General features: G+C 39.6%; 1 protein-coding gene across 9 annotated transcripts in view; it reads left to right on the top strand.

The window, feature by feature from the left end:
- rbfox3a (RNA binding fox-1 homolog 3a) overlaps positions 1 to 16,680 on the top strand; it is a 726,874-nt gene that overhangs the window by 195,648 nt on the left and 514,546 nt on the right. For all 9 annotated transcript variants that reach the window (XM_049465004.1, XM_049465002.1, XM_022669041.2 and 6 more), the window contains exon 3: positions 4,288 to 4,339. The gene's annotated coding sequence lies outside the window, so the exon portion shown is untranslated. The remainder of the gene's footprint in view (positions 1 to 4,287; positions 4,340 to 16,680) is intronic.

The raw sequence follows: 16,680 nt of genomic DNA on the forward strand, positions 1-16,680 counted from the left end.
GGTCCCAACAGTGGCAGATTAGTGAATGAAGCTATGGAACTCACAACCCTGTGTTATCTGTAGCCTAATATTGGCCAGCTTTAACTTTTACATTACACACATAAAATAGTTTATAGATTAAAACGGGAATATTAGGCCTGTCGCATTAACTACGCTATCAACTCAAATCTAACAATACTTTTTTAATCGCGATCATTTCTCAGAACTAAACAGCTTTAGAAGGTTTAGAGTAGTCCAGTCCTGTTTTAAAGCTGCATTTCACGGCTCTGGTTGAATCGAAGCTGAGATCTCATTTAAAGCACAAACATCCAGCCCAATTTTCTAAGCAGAGTATTGAATATGAATATTGTTACATTAAATATATTTAAATATATTAAATATATTTATAACAAGAGCTCTGGCCTGCTGCGCCATCTGTGTCTTTGATCATATGGACAGGTGTGTTTTTGAGCTAATTTGTGTTTTATAGCATATACATATATGATCAGAAAAATTAAATGTTACTTTAATCTATTTGTTGTTACTTTATTAAAAAAAAAAATAGTATTTAGATATTTAGTGCAGTTTTCTCAGAACCTGCAGTTTTGTCAGAGTCCCAGGTTGGTTGTACTTTATTTGTTTAGGATATTAAAATATTTTTAGATTAATTTTTAGATTAACTAATGTCTGTTCTTAATAATAAAAAGTTAGTTTCACTGTAAAATGGTGTAATAGTATTAGTATTAGGAGCAGGAAAAAAAAGCATTTTCTATAGTGGCTCTATAAAAGGACAAAATTATGGATTATCGCAGTAATTTCTGGGACATATATCGTCCTGAATATTTTGTCATTTGTTATCGTGACAGGCCTAGGGAATGTTCATAGTCATATGACATAGTTCATAAGTGACTCCGCTTATGTGACATACAGTCCCACAAAACTAAACTGTGTGTTGTGTTGTATGTCAGCAGATAAAGGGAAAAAAATATATATATATATAAATATATAAATATATAAATATTAGCACACTCATATCAGAGCTGACTTACTGGCAGAGTTCAGCATGCTTTAAATATAGCAGCACTCGGTGTCCCTCCGAGCCTCTTGAGTTGTGCTGTAATCCTGAATCCGCGGCGATGTGTGCGGACACTGATATGCTGCGATCGGAAAAGCTCCGTTTTTTTTTTTGTTTGTTTGTTTGTTGTCCCGCTCGTGGTAGGTGTTTGTGTGTCACACCTCCGCAGCATCCCCTGTGTGTGTGTTTGAATATATGTGTGTGTGTATGTTTCTCTTCCTCCCAGAATTCAGTGAACGTTTTCCAAGCCACTATCCCACCGTGCCTCCCCCTCCTCGCCCAGGGGTGGTGGCGTGGGGTGGTGGGGGTGTGTGGGGGGTGTAATCCAGCCTGGTAGCATACTGTGGGTCTTTTGAAGCTGCTCTGAAGAGCCTGGTCAAGGTAATCTCCGCTCGGAGCAAAGCCGTTTACAGGCAGAGGGAGGCTGCAGGGGGGTTGATGGAGAGAAAAAAAGGAGAGAGAAAGAAAGAGAGAGAGAGAAAGAAAAAGAAAGAGAACAGAGAGCCCAGGCAGAGGTATGATAAGGCCAGGGGGATTTCGTTGCCTTTTTTGGGGTAGGATTGTTTTTTGGCGCAGGCTTTTGCTTTTGTCAATGGTAGGAAAAAAAAAGAGACAGAGAGAGAGAGAGAGAGAGAGAGAGAGGGGGAAAGAAAGAGAGAGAGCTATGGGAAGCAGGGTGAAATAGAGCGAGCGAGGAGTGTGTGGGGATTCACACACACACGCGCGCGCGTGTGTGGCGCGTTGATCTCCAGATTGCTCGTGTTGGTGATGAAGAGCAGCCGCTCGCGATTGTGACATGGAGTGAGAGATCGGAGATGGAGTGATCTGGAGGAGCAGCTGATCTGACAGAAGCTGCATTAATAGAGGCATATGCCTGGAACACAGCACACACACACACACACACACACACATATATATATATATATATATATATATATATATATATATATATATATTCTCACCACACCAGAGAGCCAACCAAGCAGCCAGAAAGGAAAAGGCAAGATTCAGTCACAAGCAGTGATTACACCAGCCAAACCTCCAGCAGAAACTGCTCCCATGAGGCACTAATGTAACTACAAAAGACACACCGCCATCGCTTTAAGTAGAGAACAATAGAGCGAGAGATTGCTCTTGCTGTTTTCTAGCATAGCTGTTTGCTGTGATGACAGTAATGTCAGTGTTTACTATATACAGCAAAATACTGTAATACTGTAAAATAATCCATATACAACGGTTGAACAATGAAACTGAAACACCTGTCGTTTTAGTGTGGGAGGTTTCATGGCTAAATTGGAGCATCCTGGTGGTCAATCTTCATTAATTGCACATTGCACCAGTAAGAGTAGAGTGTGAAGGTTCAATTAGCAGGGTAAGAGTACAGTTTTGCTCAAAATATTGCAATGCACACAACATTATGGGTGATATACCAGAGTTCAAAAGAGGACAAATTGTTGGTGCACGTCTTGCTGAAGCATCTGTGACCAAGACAGCAAGACAGTCTTTGTGATGCATCAAGAGCCACAGCATCCAGGGTAATGTCAGCATGTCGCCACCAAGAAGGACCAACCACATCCAACAGGATTAACTGTGGACGCTGTAAGAGGAAGCTGTCTGAAAGGGATGTTCGGGTGATAACCCAGATTGCATCCAAAAAAACATAAAACCACGGCTGATCAAATCACGGCAGAATTTAATGTGCACCTCAATTCTCCTGTTTCCACCAGAACTGTCCGTCAGCACAATAAATTATTGTGGTCTAAAACCAGGTGTTTCAGTTTCATTGTCCAACCCCTGTATGAGGATGTGTGCTGTAAATGTTTTCTGGTTGTCACTAAGAAGTAGCCCAGCATTACCTAGATATTCTGAACAATCAATATCTGTAAATACAGTAAATATATCATTAAATTGCTAATTCCACAGAGATTTTTAACACTGCTACATGGCCAGAACTCCAACCTCTGACACGCAAGGAAGTTCCCATCAGGCCCTGGACTCTTACTCCGCAGCTCACATGACTGATCACATGACACCTCTTCCAGACCACAATCGACTGAGTAATGATTTCACCTGTTCTCCTCATTTTATATATATATATATATATATATATCCCTCAAACTTCATTCACTCCTTGTCGAGTATTTGATCTGATTTGGATTTTTCTCTTTGTTTTGTTTTGTGCTGAGAATGATTTACCACCTAAATAATACTGTGATGCTCTATTGAAGAACACACTGAAAGACGTATAATAAAGTATTCAAAGAAACAAATAAAACTACAGCCTGTAATTATAGAACTACATTATGCTCAGTCGAGCTGAAAAAATGAATACTAGAGTCTAGGTGAATAGGTCTAGAGTTAAGTTGGATGTTGTAATATATATACCCAATAAATTCATAACACATGCAATGTGCATCGATTAAAACAAAGCAATAGTTCCTAAATTGTTCCACACTTCCATTTTCTGCCTGTGTTTTTATTCTACAGACCAAATCTTTTACCAATCAGTTTGAAAGTAAAATAGGTTCCATTAAAATAAAAAGGTCAATTAGCTGCATAATATTTGGAATTGAATTTAAAATGCTACCATTTTGATTATGTTGTTGTAGATGATCAAGTTAAAAAGAGTGACCTTCAATGTAGACATGAAAGCAACAAATATTGGGATAAGCACTGCCACCATGATCTAAAGATTTCTGGTTCGAATCCTTGTCATGCAGCTTGCCATCAGATGCTGGAGCCCTGAGAGAGCACAATTGGCCTTGCTCTTGCTGGGTGGGTAGATGAGTGGGTGCTCTTTCCCCTCATCGCTCCTAGGGTGATGTCGATCAGCACAAGGTGTCTGTGAGCTGATGTATCAGAACCGTGTCGCTGAGCTTTCCTCCGAGTACGCTGTGATGCTACTCAGCTATGTTCAAAAAGAGTTGGAGGCTGACTTCACATGTGCTAGTCTTTACCCCCTTTGTGTTGTAGCTCCACCTGTGATTGGGGATATAGAGCTGAGTAGCAGTGACAATTGGCCTAGCTAAATTCTAGGGAGAAAATGGGAGAAAGATAGAAATATATCTTCTCCTCCTTTCCGCTGATGCACAGAGTCTTTTGGTGACTGGTTTTTGTACATGTTGACATTTTTCTCCCTCCCAACTCCTGACTATGGTTACATGGTTTCACAGCTGGCTGTTCTCTCTCTCTTTCTCTCTTTCTCCCTCTCCCCCCTCCCTCCTCTGATGCAGGTTGATCGGACACAGTTACTCGCCACGCTCTGCCTGGCCCTTTCTCCCTTCAGTGAGTATTCTCATGCTAATTTGACTGATTAGCTGTAGAAATCTCCGTGGCTGAGCTTGTCTTCCCGGCTTTTACAGATTCTTAGCTCCATAGAGGGAAGTGATAGAGTGTGATGCTTGAGAGATAGATAGATAGATGTAGAAAGAGGTAGAGAAAGAAGAAGGAGAGGGAAATTCCTTCACTGTGGTGTGTGTGGTGAAGGTGTAGGAGGTGTGCTGGGAGAATTGCTGTGCAGAAGACAGTTGCTGTGCAGTGGAACAGTGTGGAATTCTGTATGTGGGGATAATTATCAGGCTTTAAAAGACTTCTCCCTGAAGGAAAGAGAAAGTGTTGGTGACTGTTCCTGTAATTACCAAGAAAGTGTCTTATATTCTGATATAAGAGAGTTTTTGTATGAAACTTTTAGTGGTAGTTAATTAGCTTTAATAGTACGTCTTAAAGTGGAAGGCTGGGTAATAAACACATTTATATTGCAACATTACAAAAGTTGTATTATGTATTGTTAATGTCTACAACGTGTTGAATGTGCTAACTGATAGTGTTATTCAGAGTTTATTGGTTATTTTGTCCATGGTATCTTGTGATATACAGCTCTGGAAAAAATAAAAAAATTAAGAGACCACTTCAGTTTCTGAATCAGATTCTCTGATGTTGCTATTTATAGGTTTATGTTTGAGTAAAATAATTTTTTTTGTCTTATTCTATAAAATACGAAGAACATTTCTCCCAAATTCCAAATAAAAATATTGTCATTTAGAGCATTTATTTGCAGAAAATGAGAAATGGCTAAAATAACAGAAAAAAAATCATAAATCAATATTTAGTGGAATGACCCACGGTTTTTAATCACAGTTTTCATGCATCTTGGCATGTTCTCCTCCTCCAGTCCTACACACTGCTTTTGGATACCTTTATGCCAATCTTGGTGCAATTTCAAGCAGTTCAGCTTGGTTTGATGGCTTTTGATCATCCACCTTCCTCTTGATGAGAGGTTTTCAATTTGATATAATCAAAGAAACTCATAATTTTTAAGTGGTCTCATATTTTTTTTTCCAGCGCTGTACATGTGGATATGTGTTTTTTTGCTTAAACTCTTTACAGTCTGAAAAATTATATTTTGTTTTATACAAAGTTGCATGTCTCACGCCAAACGTTTATGATTGTAGCATTCCTCTGACTTTTAAAGAATCCCATCATTTTGATCATTTGTTTAAAAAAAAAAAAAAGTCAGAAAAGCCCAGTATTTTATTAAAGGACAAGGCTTCCAGGCAACTGCATTCATACACACAGTAATTTACTGGCAAATTTCATCCTATCTTAATATTTGTATAATTTAGTATACCTTGAAATTACATATCCTGCCCCATGACAAATTACCCTTATCTTTTCAAAGCCAATTGAGCAGCGCACATTTGGGCCTGCAGGTGATAAACACCTGGTGGTGAATTAATTGTGATTAAGCAGAAGTCAGGCTGCTTTCTTCTATGACGCAGTTATCTGTGGGCAGATCAGATATAAGAACGAACCTCAAGGAAAATATGAGGTTTAATAAAGGCAGTTCTTGCATAATATTTTAGCAATGTCAAATGAAGGTATGGTGTATTTTTCAGCTTTTGCTCAGATGCACATTGCAGTGAAAAGGCTGGCTCTTCTTCTAAAAGAAACATGTTCAGTGTTTTTAAATCCTGGTTCTAGCGCCCTAAACACCTCCCATCCTCTGCACTGCAGATTTAGTGCTTTCCCTGCTTCCAACACACGTGTGTCAATGTCCATATCGAAAACATGTCAGATCAGCAATGCTACACTGTCTACTGCAACATTAGCATACTGGCTACCAGCCTTGCCCAACATCATTACCACTGTGTTGGCACGCTGGCTACCGGCATTGCCCAACATCACTACCTAGGCATTATTATCATGCTGGCTACCGGCCTTGTCCAACATCACCACCACAGCATTAGTGTGCCGGCTATCAGCCTGGTCCAATATCAATACCAAGGCATTACTCTGCTTGCCATCAGCCTTGTGCAACATAGTTACCACTGTGTTAGCACGCCTGCTACTAGGGCCTTTTCTCGAACATCACTACTACGATGTTAAAACACGCCGACAGCTACTTTGTCTTAGCATGTCAGCTACCAAGCTCATACAACATTGGTACTATTCCGTTACTATGCTGGCTACAGGCCTTGCCCACCATCACTACCAAGGCATTATTAACATGCTGGCTACCAGCCTTGTCCAGCATCACTACTAAGTCATTACCTTGCTTACTACCAGCCTTGTCCAACTTAGTTACTCATAGTTACCACTCTGTTAGCATGCAGACTACCAGCCTTTTTTAACATCACTACTACAGTGTTAGCATGTCAACTGCCATCCTCATCCATCGTCCCTACTGTGACGTTAGCATTGTTGGCTATCAGCCTTGTCCAACATCACTAGCAGGGTTTTAGCATGCTAGCTACTGACATTGACCAGCATTGGTACTATTCTATTACTATGCTGGCTACAGGCCAGTGTTGTCGTGCCTTTTAGCCACTCATGGCCTTGTCTAATGCAGCTAACATGACATTCGGTGTGTAGGTTCAAGAGGTTCAGTTTGGCCACATTATATTCTTATGGTATTCCTCTTCAAATATGTGGTCTACATCTTACTAGACCATGAAATTGCTAGACAAATATAGTAGACACATAATAAATAACATGATAAACACAGTAAATGTCATATTTTAAGCCACATTTCCTTTTTCCAAAAAATAGCATACATATCATTTCAACCTTTCCATGATCCAATTCATCTAAAGGAGGCCTGTTTTTTTTTTTGTTTGTTTGTTTCTTCCCCCAGTGTAAAGAGTGGCAGTGTTTCAGTAAGCACTAGTTGTCCTTCATTTGCAGTGTGGTCTTTGCACACTCCCACACACCTCTAGCCTCTCACCTATGTCAGCAAGTAAAACCTGGTCCACGCTGCTGATTGTTGAGTGTAAGGCCGGCATGTTTGCCTACCACGGCTGTTGGGAAACGTGGCGTTCCCTGGAGGAGGGAGGAGAGGTCAGGTGCTCCCGGAGCCCCAAGCTCTGACCCGGTGATTCTCTCAGCGAGGAGCGCGGCCGGGGCCGGAATTCTCCTCGGACTCTGAGTCACAATGCTGCCGGGAAGAACGGGATGAGAGGTGTTGCACTGGTTAATCTGTACAGACAAAACACTGTTACCTGAGGCAATCCTCCACTAAAAGATCCCCAAGGCTCAGCGATAGCGTGGCAGAGGTTTAATCGTGAGAAACACCAGTAGCTACTCTGGTCATGTATTTTGCCCCGAGCCTTTTTTGAGCCCCGCCGGCCCTCCAGAGTCGGGCTAAATGCGTCCGCGTGCACACGTGGACGGCGGGCTACAGCTTAGCAGAAGATCTAGAGACGTCTGCTCCGTTTTAAGGGAACGACTGAATATTTTCTATTCCCGAACTGAGAGATCTGCCTGTTGTGCTTCGTTGTTGCTTTGTTTTGGTTTTGCTTCATGACTGGATTTGATCCCCTCTGAAAAGACTTCGCCATGTCTCTGATCTGAAGTGCTGAAATGCTTTCATCATTTGGATTTTCTTTTTGCAATAAAAATTGCACACTCCGTATGAATCGAGCAGCTTGTAAGATCACACTGAGCGAAAGCCTTACTGAAATCCTCTACAAAGGAGCTACGTGCAGACACCAGCAGCCTCCACCAGAATTCTCCACACCCCGAGACTCTGATAAGGCGCAAGGTTATTTTTGCCGTTCTGTCACAGTTTTACTCAGTTTAATGTAGTTTTGATACAGCGACTGGATCAAATGCTCTGTGATCTTTCACAGCTAAATTATTTAGGGTCTCCAGATTTTTAAATTTAATATCACACACATCGATACCCGGCAGCCTGTTTTAGGAGCGAGCGCTCGCTCGTCTTCTTCGCGAGGTCTTGTTCTTACATTCTGTCTCATTGCAGTTGTTCTGCTCATTTGGTATGTGACTACTTGTTCTTGTTCCTTTATTTATTAGGCCTGATGGCTTACCTTTGAGACGGATCGATGCTGTCAGTCACTATAAATGAGAATCACCCTACCAATTAGAGATGATTAGGTTAGCCTCAGCCAATAACCACACTCAAATCCCCGGTGTTCTTGTGCAGTCCTGCTGCTGGTATGGAGTCCCTGTGAATTGCAATGAAGAAGGATCATTTGTCTTTTCAGCACCTCTGGATAGAAAAGAGGAACAAAATAGTGGGTCTATTTCTTATACGTTTAATGCTAATGCTATGTAATACAGGAAAAATATAGCGGAACAAAAAAATATATATATATATTTATGATGTACAAATATATTTCTATTGTGTGTCTTTATGTATAACAAGGTGTAGTTTAAAAATAAGCTGGCATGGACACACCATACACCACACCCCAGCAAATAAAAATGATCTAAACAAAAAACAAAAACAAAAAAAAAAAAAACATTTTAAACAAACAGTGGAAAAGAGCAGAAAGAAAATCTAATATTTAATGGAAAATAAATGAATCTGTGAATGAATAAATAAATAAAAGTGTAATGGCATTTGATAAGCAGTTGCAAACCTTCCTTTATAAGGGATCCTTTTAACTATCCCTAACTATAAACTCAACTGACCTTTTTAAAATTGAATTTCAGTTATTTTCACTACATGTTTAAGCGTACGAAAAATTGTTGATTATTTTCTGATGTAACACAGACCTGCTTCAGAGTCAGACAGCGATATTGGATGTTCTACCAAAACAAACAAAAATTAACTTCTTTCCTCTTTGTAGTTTTCCTGACTATTTCTCTCACAGTATTTGTAGCTTTTTAATACTGAAAACAAGCAGTGTTTTCATGATTGATATCTCAAAAGGTGCACTTTTTGTCTTTTGATATGTCAAATATCAAATTGTCAAATAACACATTTATTTGTTCTTTTTACACAATAGTATGATTGACCTTATACCTCAACAAATCGACCCAGTTGTAATTTTATGTAATTCTATAAACAAATTCAAGTTTTTATTCTTTATATGTTTGTTTATTTATGTTATCTAATTTTATTTAAACCTTGCATTAAGGCTCAGCACCAGTGTGCTTCTCAAAGCAACTGTCTAACGTTTGAAAGCCAGTTAAGGCTATAAGCTATACGTTTAAGAATTGTAGGTCTAAATCTGACCGGGAAGACCTTTATGTCACTATTGAGAAAATGTTATCAGTAGAAGAGAATAATGATATAAAATAACAATGGATTACCTGAAGAGACACAAACTGACAGTTGACCTACTGTCATAGACCATTAGTATATTTCCTAAAATGAAAAGTTTTGAAGTAAGATGATCCAAAAATATCTGAGGACAAGAGGCATTCTACAAAAAAAGAAGTGTTAAAAGTTCCTCTTATAAGAACTGAAACAATGTAATCTGTTACTAATAAAATGTGTTAGCAGCTGTGATAGCTGCCAAAGAGGAGTTGCTAAGTCCTGACCTTTACAAAGACCACATTTTTATAAAAAGTAATAAAATATAAAAAGAACATGAAACAATGTATATTGAAGCATCAGAAAATAATATGTATATATAATATTTAATATTTGTGTAGTTGCCCATCACTGTGTGTAAGTGTAAAACTGGAAGCTATTGATTAGTTGAGGAAAAGGTGATGCCATATTTAAGATTTAAGTCTTCTGGTAGAACTATTGTAAAATATATAGGTCCCTATGGTACACCCTGTGCTAGGCCCGTCACGATGCTCATTGCTATATTACACCCCATCAACAGTCTGGTTTCACGCCTTGCGCAGGCGTCGTTAAGATAGCGCCAGAGTTTAGGAAGGCATGTTTTTATTTTGGAGGCGGGAGATAAAGGTGCGCCACTGACTGATTAAAACCCTGACAACAGTCAACAGTCGGCCTATTTTAGCCATGCAGGAGCGCCCCATCTCATTACTCACACAAATAAATGTATGTGCAAAAGCACTGCACTCTTAAGATATCAACACACCAAATTTAGAGAACACCTGCCTCTTAAAGAGAATGAAACCTGGCACACTGATTGGTTTATTTCACTTTACGCCCATGACACACCCATGATTAATCAAAAAATGAAAAATTAGTTCATGCCTTTTTGCACATTTTGAGCAGCACAGAGGTGCATTTTTTACGCCCTCACGACACCATAGACACACCGACACGCCCTAAATCCAGGTGCATGATGCGTAATTGACCAGTGTGGTATAGATCACTAAAATAGGGGCCTTAGAGTTTTTTGCACAGATTTCTTCTGTAAATGCATTCAGATTTGCTAAAAACATTTATACTTAATGCTGATGACAGTTATACATTTCATCAGCCAGAAAGGCTGTGTTTCTGCATCTCAGTCTCAACTTTTTATTATTATTTTTTAATATTAAAAATATACTAGGCCAACAAATTTAACAGGTGTATTTTTACTGCTCTCTCTGTGTTTGTTCACCTTTCCTCTTCCGTGCCTGTGTTTTCCCCACATGGTCTTGTGTGTTCCTCCCGTGTCTCCACCAAAAGCGTTTTTTTTTTTTTGTTTGTTTCATTTGTAGCTCCGCCCCCTCGTTACCTTTGCCCAGGTGCTCCTAGTTTCCTTTCCCGCCTTGTGTCTGTATTTATAGCCCTGTGTTCAAGTCCAGTTTCCTTTGTTGTTGTTTTTTATTATGTACTCTGTGTTCCTTTGATTATTTAGTTCTTTGCTTGTTTATTTTTTTATCATTCTTAATAGATACTTTGCATTTGTGTCTGTTTTCCACGTCCTCTCCTTGCTCCTGCACTACCTGACACAGTCTCACAATTATTACCAATTTTTTTTAACAATATCATTGTTTTATTTATTTATTTAAGAGCCTTTTAGTTTGACAGGTGGCATTATAGTATGTCTGAAGCTGGTGCCTTTAATTGGTTGTTTGATGTCCACTTTCACCACAGTGATCTATGTAACTGTTTGTCACTGTTTGTTAAGTGATTGTTGCTCACTATTGTAGCTTTAGTCGGAGTAGAAATCCCCCGGCCTGAGTAAACGGCTCCATTAGTGAGGATTCCTCACAGAAAATGACGAGTCTAGAACTAAGCCTGAGCTTTGACTGGAAAACTGGCTCTTAATGCTCGCTAAATTGTGGAGTTTCTGAACAGGCTCTCAAGCCCCCTCTCACACGGAAAACACAATGGCCTACTAGAAAACGTAATGCTATCCAGAGTTTGTTTCTCTTCATATGACTGCAGTATGTTCTCATAGACCTCAGTGGGGGATGGAGCTGACACTTGTGGCAGCTGAGTGCTTTTTTTCCCCCCTCCTCTGTCTTTGTAGCTGTTGTGTGTGTGTGTGTGTCTCATTAAATGTGGATGGTGAACTAGCTGCAGATTGCCTGGAGATTGCTACTCTCTGGGTGTAGCGGTGAAGCCCCTGTCTGTAGATGAGGTACGATTGACATTTCTCTCTGGCCCTCCGCAGGGTGTCTGTAAGGATCTTGAACCCATTCAGACTGGCTCCGAAATCAAATCACTGCCACTGCCACTGCCACCACTCACTGGCCCCATCAATTATTTAGCACCAGCTCGACTGATCCAAAAGGTTGAGGGAATTTGATTTTTGCAGCCACCTCTGGCTGGTCAGACCTTTGACATTAGCTTGTGCAAAGCCACCATAAGCAGTGTGGAGGGATGTACCAGTACCGGGCTTCCTGTCGTATCATGTCCTCCCCTGTGCATCAGAACGCTTTGATCTGTAATCAATACCATTGATGATTTAAAGTTTTAAAAGCTCATTGCTTCGTTCTCCATAAACGATAGTAAGTATTGGCAAGAAATTGTTGATGTGATATGTGGGGTATGTATCATGATACAGGGATTGTGATTCAGTATATTTATATTAGTCCACTTTAACATTAGTCCACCTTAACATTAGTCCACCTTAATAAAAAGAGTTCATATCACAAGTGAAACTTGCTTTAAAACAATGCTCACTCAGCAAACTCTCACCCCTGATATTAACTTTCTGTATTTTACTGAAAGTCTTATGGTGGTTATTATAGGTTATTATGCATGCTGTATAATGCGTTATGAGTACAGAATTCATTGAAAGTGTTACCAAAGGTTTCTGAAAACTCTTTATGCAATCAGTCAGATAAGTGTGACTTATACAATTAACGAGTGCAACACTGCTGTATAGTGCTATATTCGTCGTCAAACCACTCTTTACATGTAAGCTAATATTTAAACATCAACAACGTGTTTTTTTTTACGTATAAGTAGTTTATATAGTATAAGTAGTTTGCATTATAACTGAGGTGTCATAAGTGCATTATAATATCTGTCCATAAGAACAGTGAACATACTAATAACATAGGCATATTGATACCTGTCTGTATGAAGTCACATACTTGTAATTTTTAATGTTATTAAATTATTATTCAAGCTTATGGTTGAATTATAGGTTATTATGCATGCTGTATAATGCGTTACGAGTACAGGGTTCATTAAAAGTGTTACCAAAGGTTTTTGAAAACTCTTTATGCAATCAGTCAGATAAGTGTGACTTATAAAACAAAATGCGAGTCAGTGAACCACTCTTTACATGTAAACTAATAATTAAACATCGACAATACAATATTCAAAACTAAATATTGTGGTACTTCAATGTATCAACATTTTTACTCCCCTGTTATGCATGCTACACTTAAAAAAAAAGCATTTAATGCAAAGCTAGAGCTCCAGCTTTCTCTCTGTAGGGCTCATGCGAAAGATGAATTTTCCAGCAGAAGGAATGTCCCCGATTCCTCGGGTTTGCAGTGGTTTGGAAGTAGCTCGGGGTTATCCTCGCTAATTAAAGTTTGATTTGATCAAAGCACACTCTTTTTCAGCTTGAATTTTAATTAGATGACGGGGCCACTGGTCCCCGGTCCGTTGCAAGGACATCTACAGAGTTTCTAACACAATCTCAAAGTCTTTTAAATTCAATTTAGGGGATTTATTGGACAACAGCGGCTTTTGGACAGCGCGGGGATAACCATCTCGTCTGCTGGCTTCCCATCTCGCGCTGCCGTCGGGACAAAGGGGCGGCAGCCGCACGAGACGAGCTGCGGCGGCGGCCCCGCTCCGGGCAATGTCACCACGGCAGCTCCCGCTCCCCTCGGCCCATTACCGCAGACAATTGAACCCGCTATCAGAGCCCCGGCAGAGAGGATGTGTTAAACACCGCCAGCCGCACTCAACGGCTTATTTGTGGCTCAGCTATCTTTCACCGCCACAGAAGCCCCGACAGCATATGCAGAGCGCCATTTCATAATGATAAAAATCACATCTCAGCGCTGACTCGCAGGAAAGATACAAAAAAAATAATAATAATCATCATCATAAGTCCTCCCCCGCTCCCCCACTCCTTCTTTCCCTGAGACAGGAGCGAATTCCACGCAGCAGAATCAATTTGCAGCTGGGGGCCCGTTTGTGCGAGTATTGCTTTTGTGTGATATCATCTTTGCCGTACATTTCCGGAGGTCAGAGCAGACACAGAAACAAGGTCAAGCCAGACTTGATCGACAGTTTCTCCGTCTGCGGTGGCGAAACAATTACCCACTTGGGAATGGCAGGGATATTAAACTATTGGGCTTTAAACATGTGAAAGGTCTCTCAGATTAAATTTAAAGGGCTCTGTATCTTACATTTTTCTTGTGTTTTCATTTGTCCCCCCTGGGATACACATATATGATATTGTGAGATATCATGCGCAAAAAAAAAAAAAAAAAAAAAAAAAAAATCATAATTCATAGTTTAAGATGTTCAGCAGTTTAGACCTTCCAACCTCGCTTAGTCAGGCTATTTTAGTTACTGTACATTTAAAACATAAAAGATATACAGTATGTAAATTACTTTTTGTTTTGTTGTAAATCATCATTTTGATTGGCTGTCCTGTGCTGTACTGTATTGTGAGCATTCCGGCCTGAACTATTCTTTTTAATGTCAGTGAAATAAGCTCATTCATGAAACCTTAAAAAAAAAAAAAAAATTAATGAGCAAATGGGCAAACTGTAAGTAAAAAATTATGAGTAAATTCACAAATGCTGCATAAACACTACATTCATTAGTATAACACGTGTGATGTGTTGATGAATACAAATTATTTGCACATTATGCGGCCGTGTATGTTTTCTTAGCAGTTGCAACGCCATTTCCATAATCTACGCCCATGAAATAAAAATGATATAAAAAAATATATATAAAAAAACAGCAGCACTAGTTGACCTGAAAATTTTCTAATTATTATAAATTCCAAAAATTACCAATGCATGTCAGCACTCAGGCCTTAATAAAAGAGTTAATAACATTGCAGCTTTTAAAACAAACTGGATTACAAAACAAGCAATGAGAATATTCCAAGTACTGAATGGCACACAATCAGCCAATAAGAAGCTGACAGCTCAATTCCACAGAGAAAACACTTCAACCTAAAACTTCTTAAAAGTCCTTCTGAAATTCACAAACACAGTTTGTCATCAATTTAACCAAGAAAAGACATTTATACAGAAACTATACCACCACTAAACTGACAATCCAGACACCCGTTTCTCCAAATTCCCTAAAAAAACTATTTTAGCATAAAATCCCATCATACCATCAAGAAATAAACTTTAAGATAAAAAAAATCCATAAAAGCTTTTCTTTTTCCTTTTCGCTCTGTATTACCTCTTCTTTGTGTGTTTTGTATTTATTCAATAACCAAAAATGTTAAAGAAGATAAATAATAATAATAATAATAATAATAATAATAATAATAATAATAATAATAATAAAACCTTTTATATTAACTATATATTTTTGTATAACAAGTGATGAAAAACAATCTGAAATTAATGTTTGATTAATGTTACTTTTGTTCTGTAGATTTGGTCTAATGTAGATGTCCATTTTTCTTAGCACGTCACATTTTAAATAATTTTTTAAAGGCTTTTTTTGTGAACAATTTACTGATTAATTCATTAATTTTTGCTCTGCTCAAATTTTATGAATGAAGCCTATTGACTTTAAAAGTATTACTTTCCATATATATGATACAGTACTGTATATAGGACAGGATATGTAGCAGAACCAGGACACAGTTTACATACTACATCAAACTCCCTCTGGAAAATTAATGGTTTTCCATTATATGGGCACTCTAAAGCCGGTCCAATCACAGGCAACTGTGTCCACAGATAAGAGTTTTTCCCTGTCTCTGAGGTTCCAGGTATGTATGCATGCCCCTATGTGAGAGATATGAGAGTCAATGAGGGGGCAGGCCATCTCGCTGCTGGCTGTTTCTGAGGCAGTGCTCTGGTGTGATATACTGTGCATGTGGCTTGTCTTTGCGCTCGCGAGTACAAAGCGTGGACTTCATCATAATGGCAGTATAAAGAATGGCGCGCGGACACGCCTTTCGACATGATTCCAGAGCTGAAAAAAACATGAGCCTTAGCTTCGCTTCAGCGGCGCGTCTTCTCTGTCTTTGGAGCTCGGGATTCCTTTTTTTCCCAGCATGCCTGTGAACTCCAGTGGCTCGGAGGCTCATTTTCGAGCGCTTGTCCGCTGCGCCCTAACGCCGCTCTGTTTATGAATCATGTCAGATCTTTGCTCTGAAAGCTGTGATCAAAGAGATGCAGTGCCACGCGCGACGTGAACTCTGCCCGTCCGCTGATCACTAATCCGGCCCCCGGCCCGGCTGTCCGCACCGGAGAGAGCAGCTACAGCTGCAGCTGCAGCCAAGAGCTAACATTATTATATTTAATATATGCGTCAACAATTTGCAAATATTAGATGAGGTCATTTTTTTTCCCGCCGCAAGTTCACCGCGTAACCTGGCCTATTTCAAATTCAAATTGTCCTTAATTATGCCAGGGGGTGGGCTTGAAGCCCTTGGTTTGTCATTTGGACTAAGGGGCTTCGTGTGAAGGGGGGAGCGAGGTGAGACACTGCTTAAAAAGATGCCCTCAGGCCTGGACAGGACACAGGTCAGCAGAGATGACAGTAGATACCCAACAATTACTGAGCTAATCTACTCTCATGTAGTGAAACGCAGTAAAATTACAGTAATGACTAGGCTGCATTAGGCAAGTGCTTAACGGCAATTAAACGATGGCTGCTTTTCCACTGCAGGGCCAAACGGTTCTGAACACGAAGAGTAACTGTAGAAAAACCGGTGGATTTTCCACACAGACACAATTAGGCATGGAGTTCTTACAAAACAGGCTGGGCTTGGTTTGTGTTAGTAATGTTGGATGAGCCCAGTTGTTAGAATGCTTACACCACATTAGTGAGGTTGGATGAGCCTGGC

This window comes from Astyanax mexicanus, chromosome 15, assembly GCF_023375975.1.
Source record: "Astyanax mexicanus isolate ESR-SI-001 chromosome 15, AstMex3_surface, whole genome shotgun sequence".
Classification (NCBI taxonomy): domain Eukaryota; kingdom Metazoa; phylum Chordata; class Actinopteri; order Characiformes; family Acestrorhamphidae; genus Astyanax; species Astyanax mexicanus.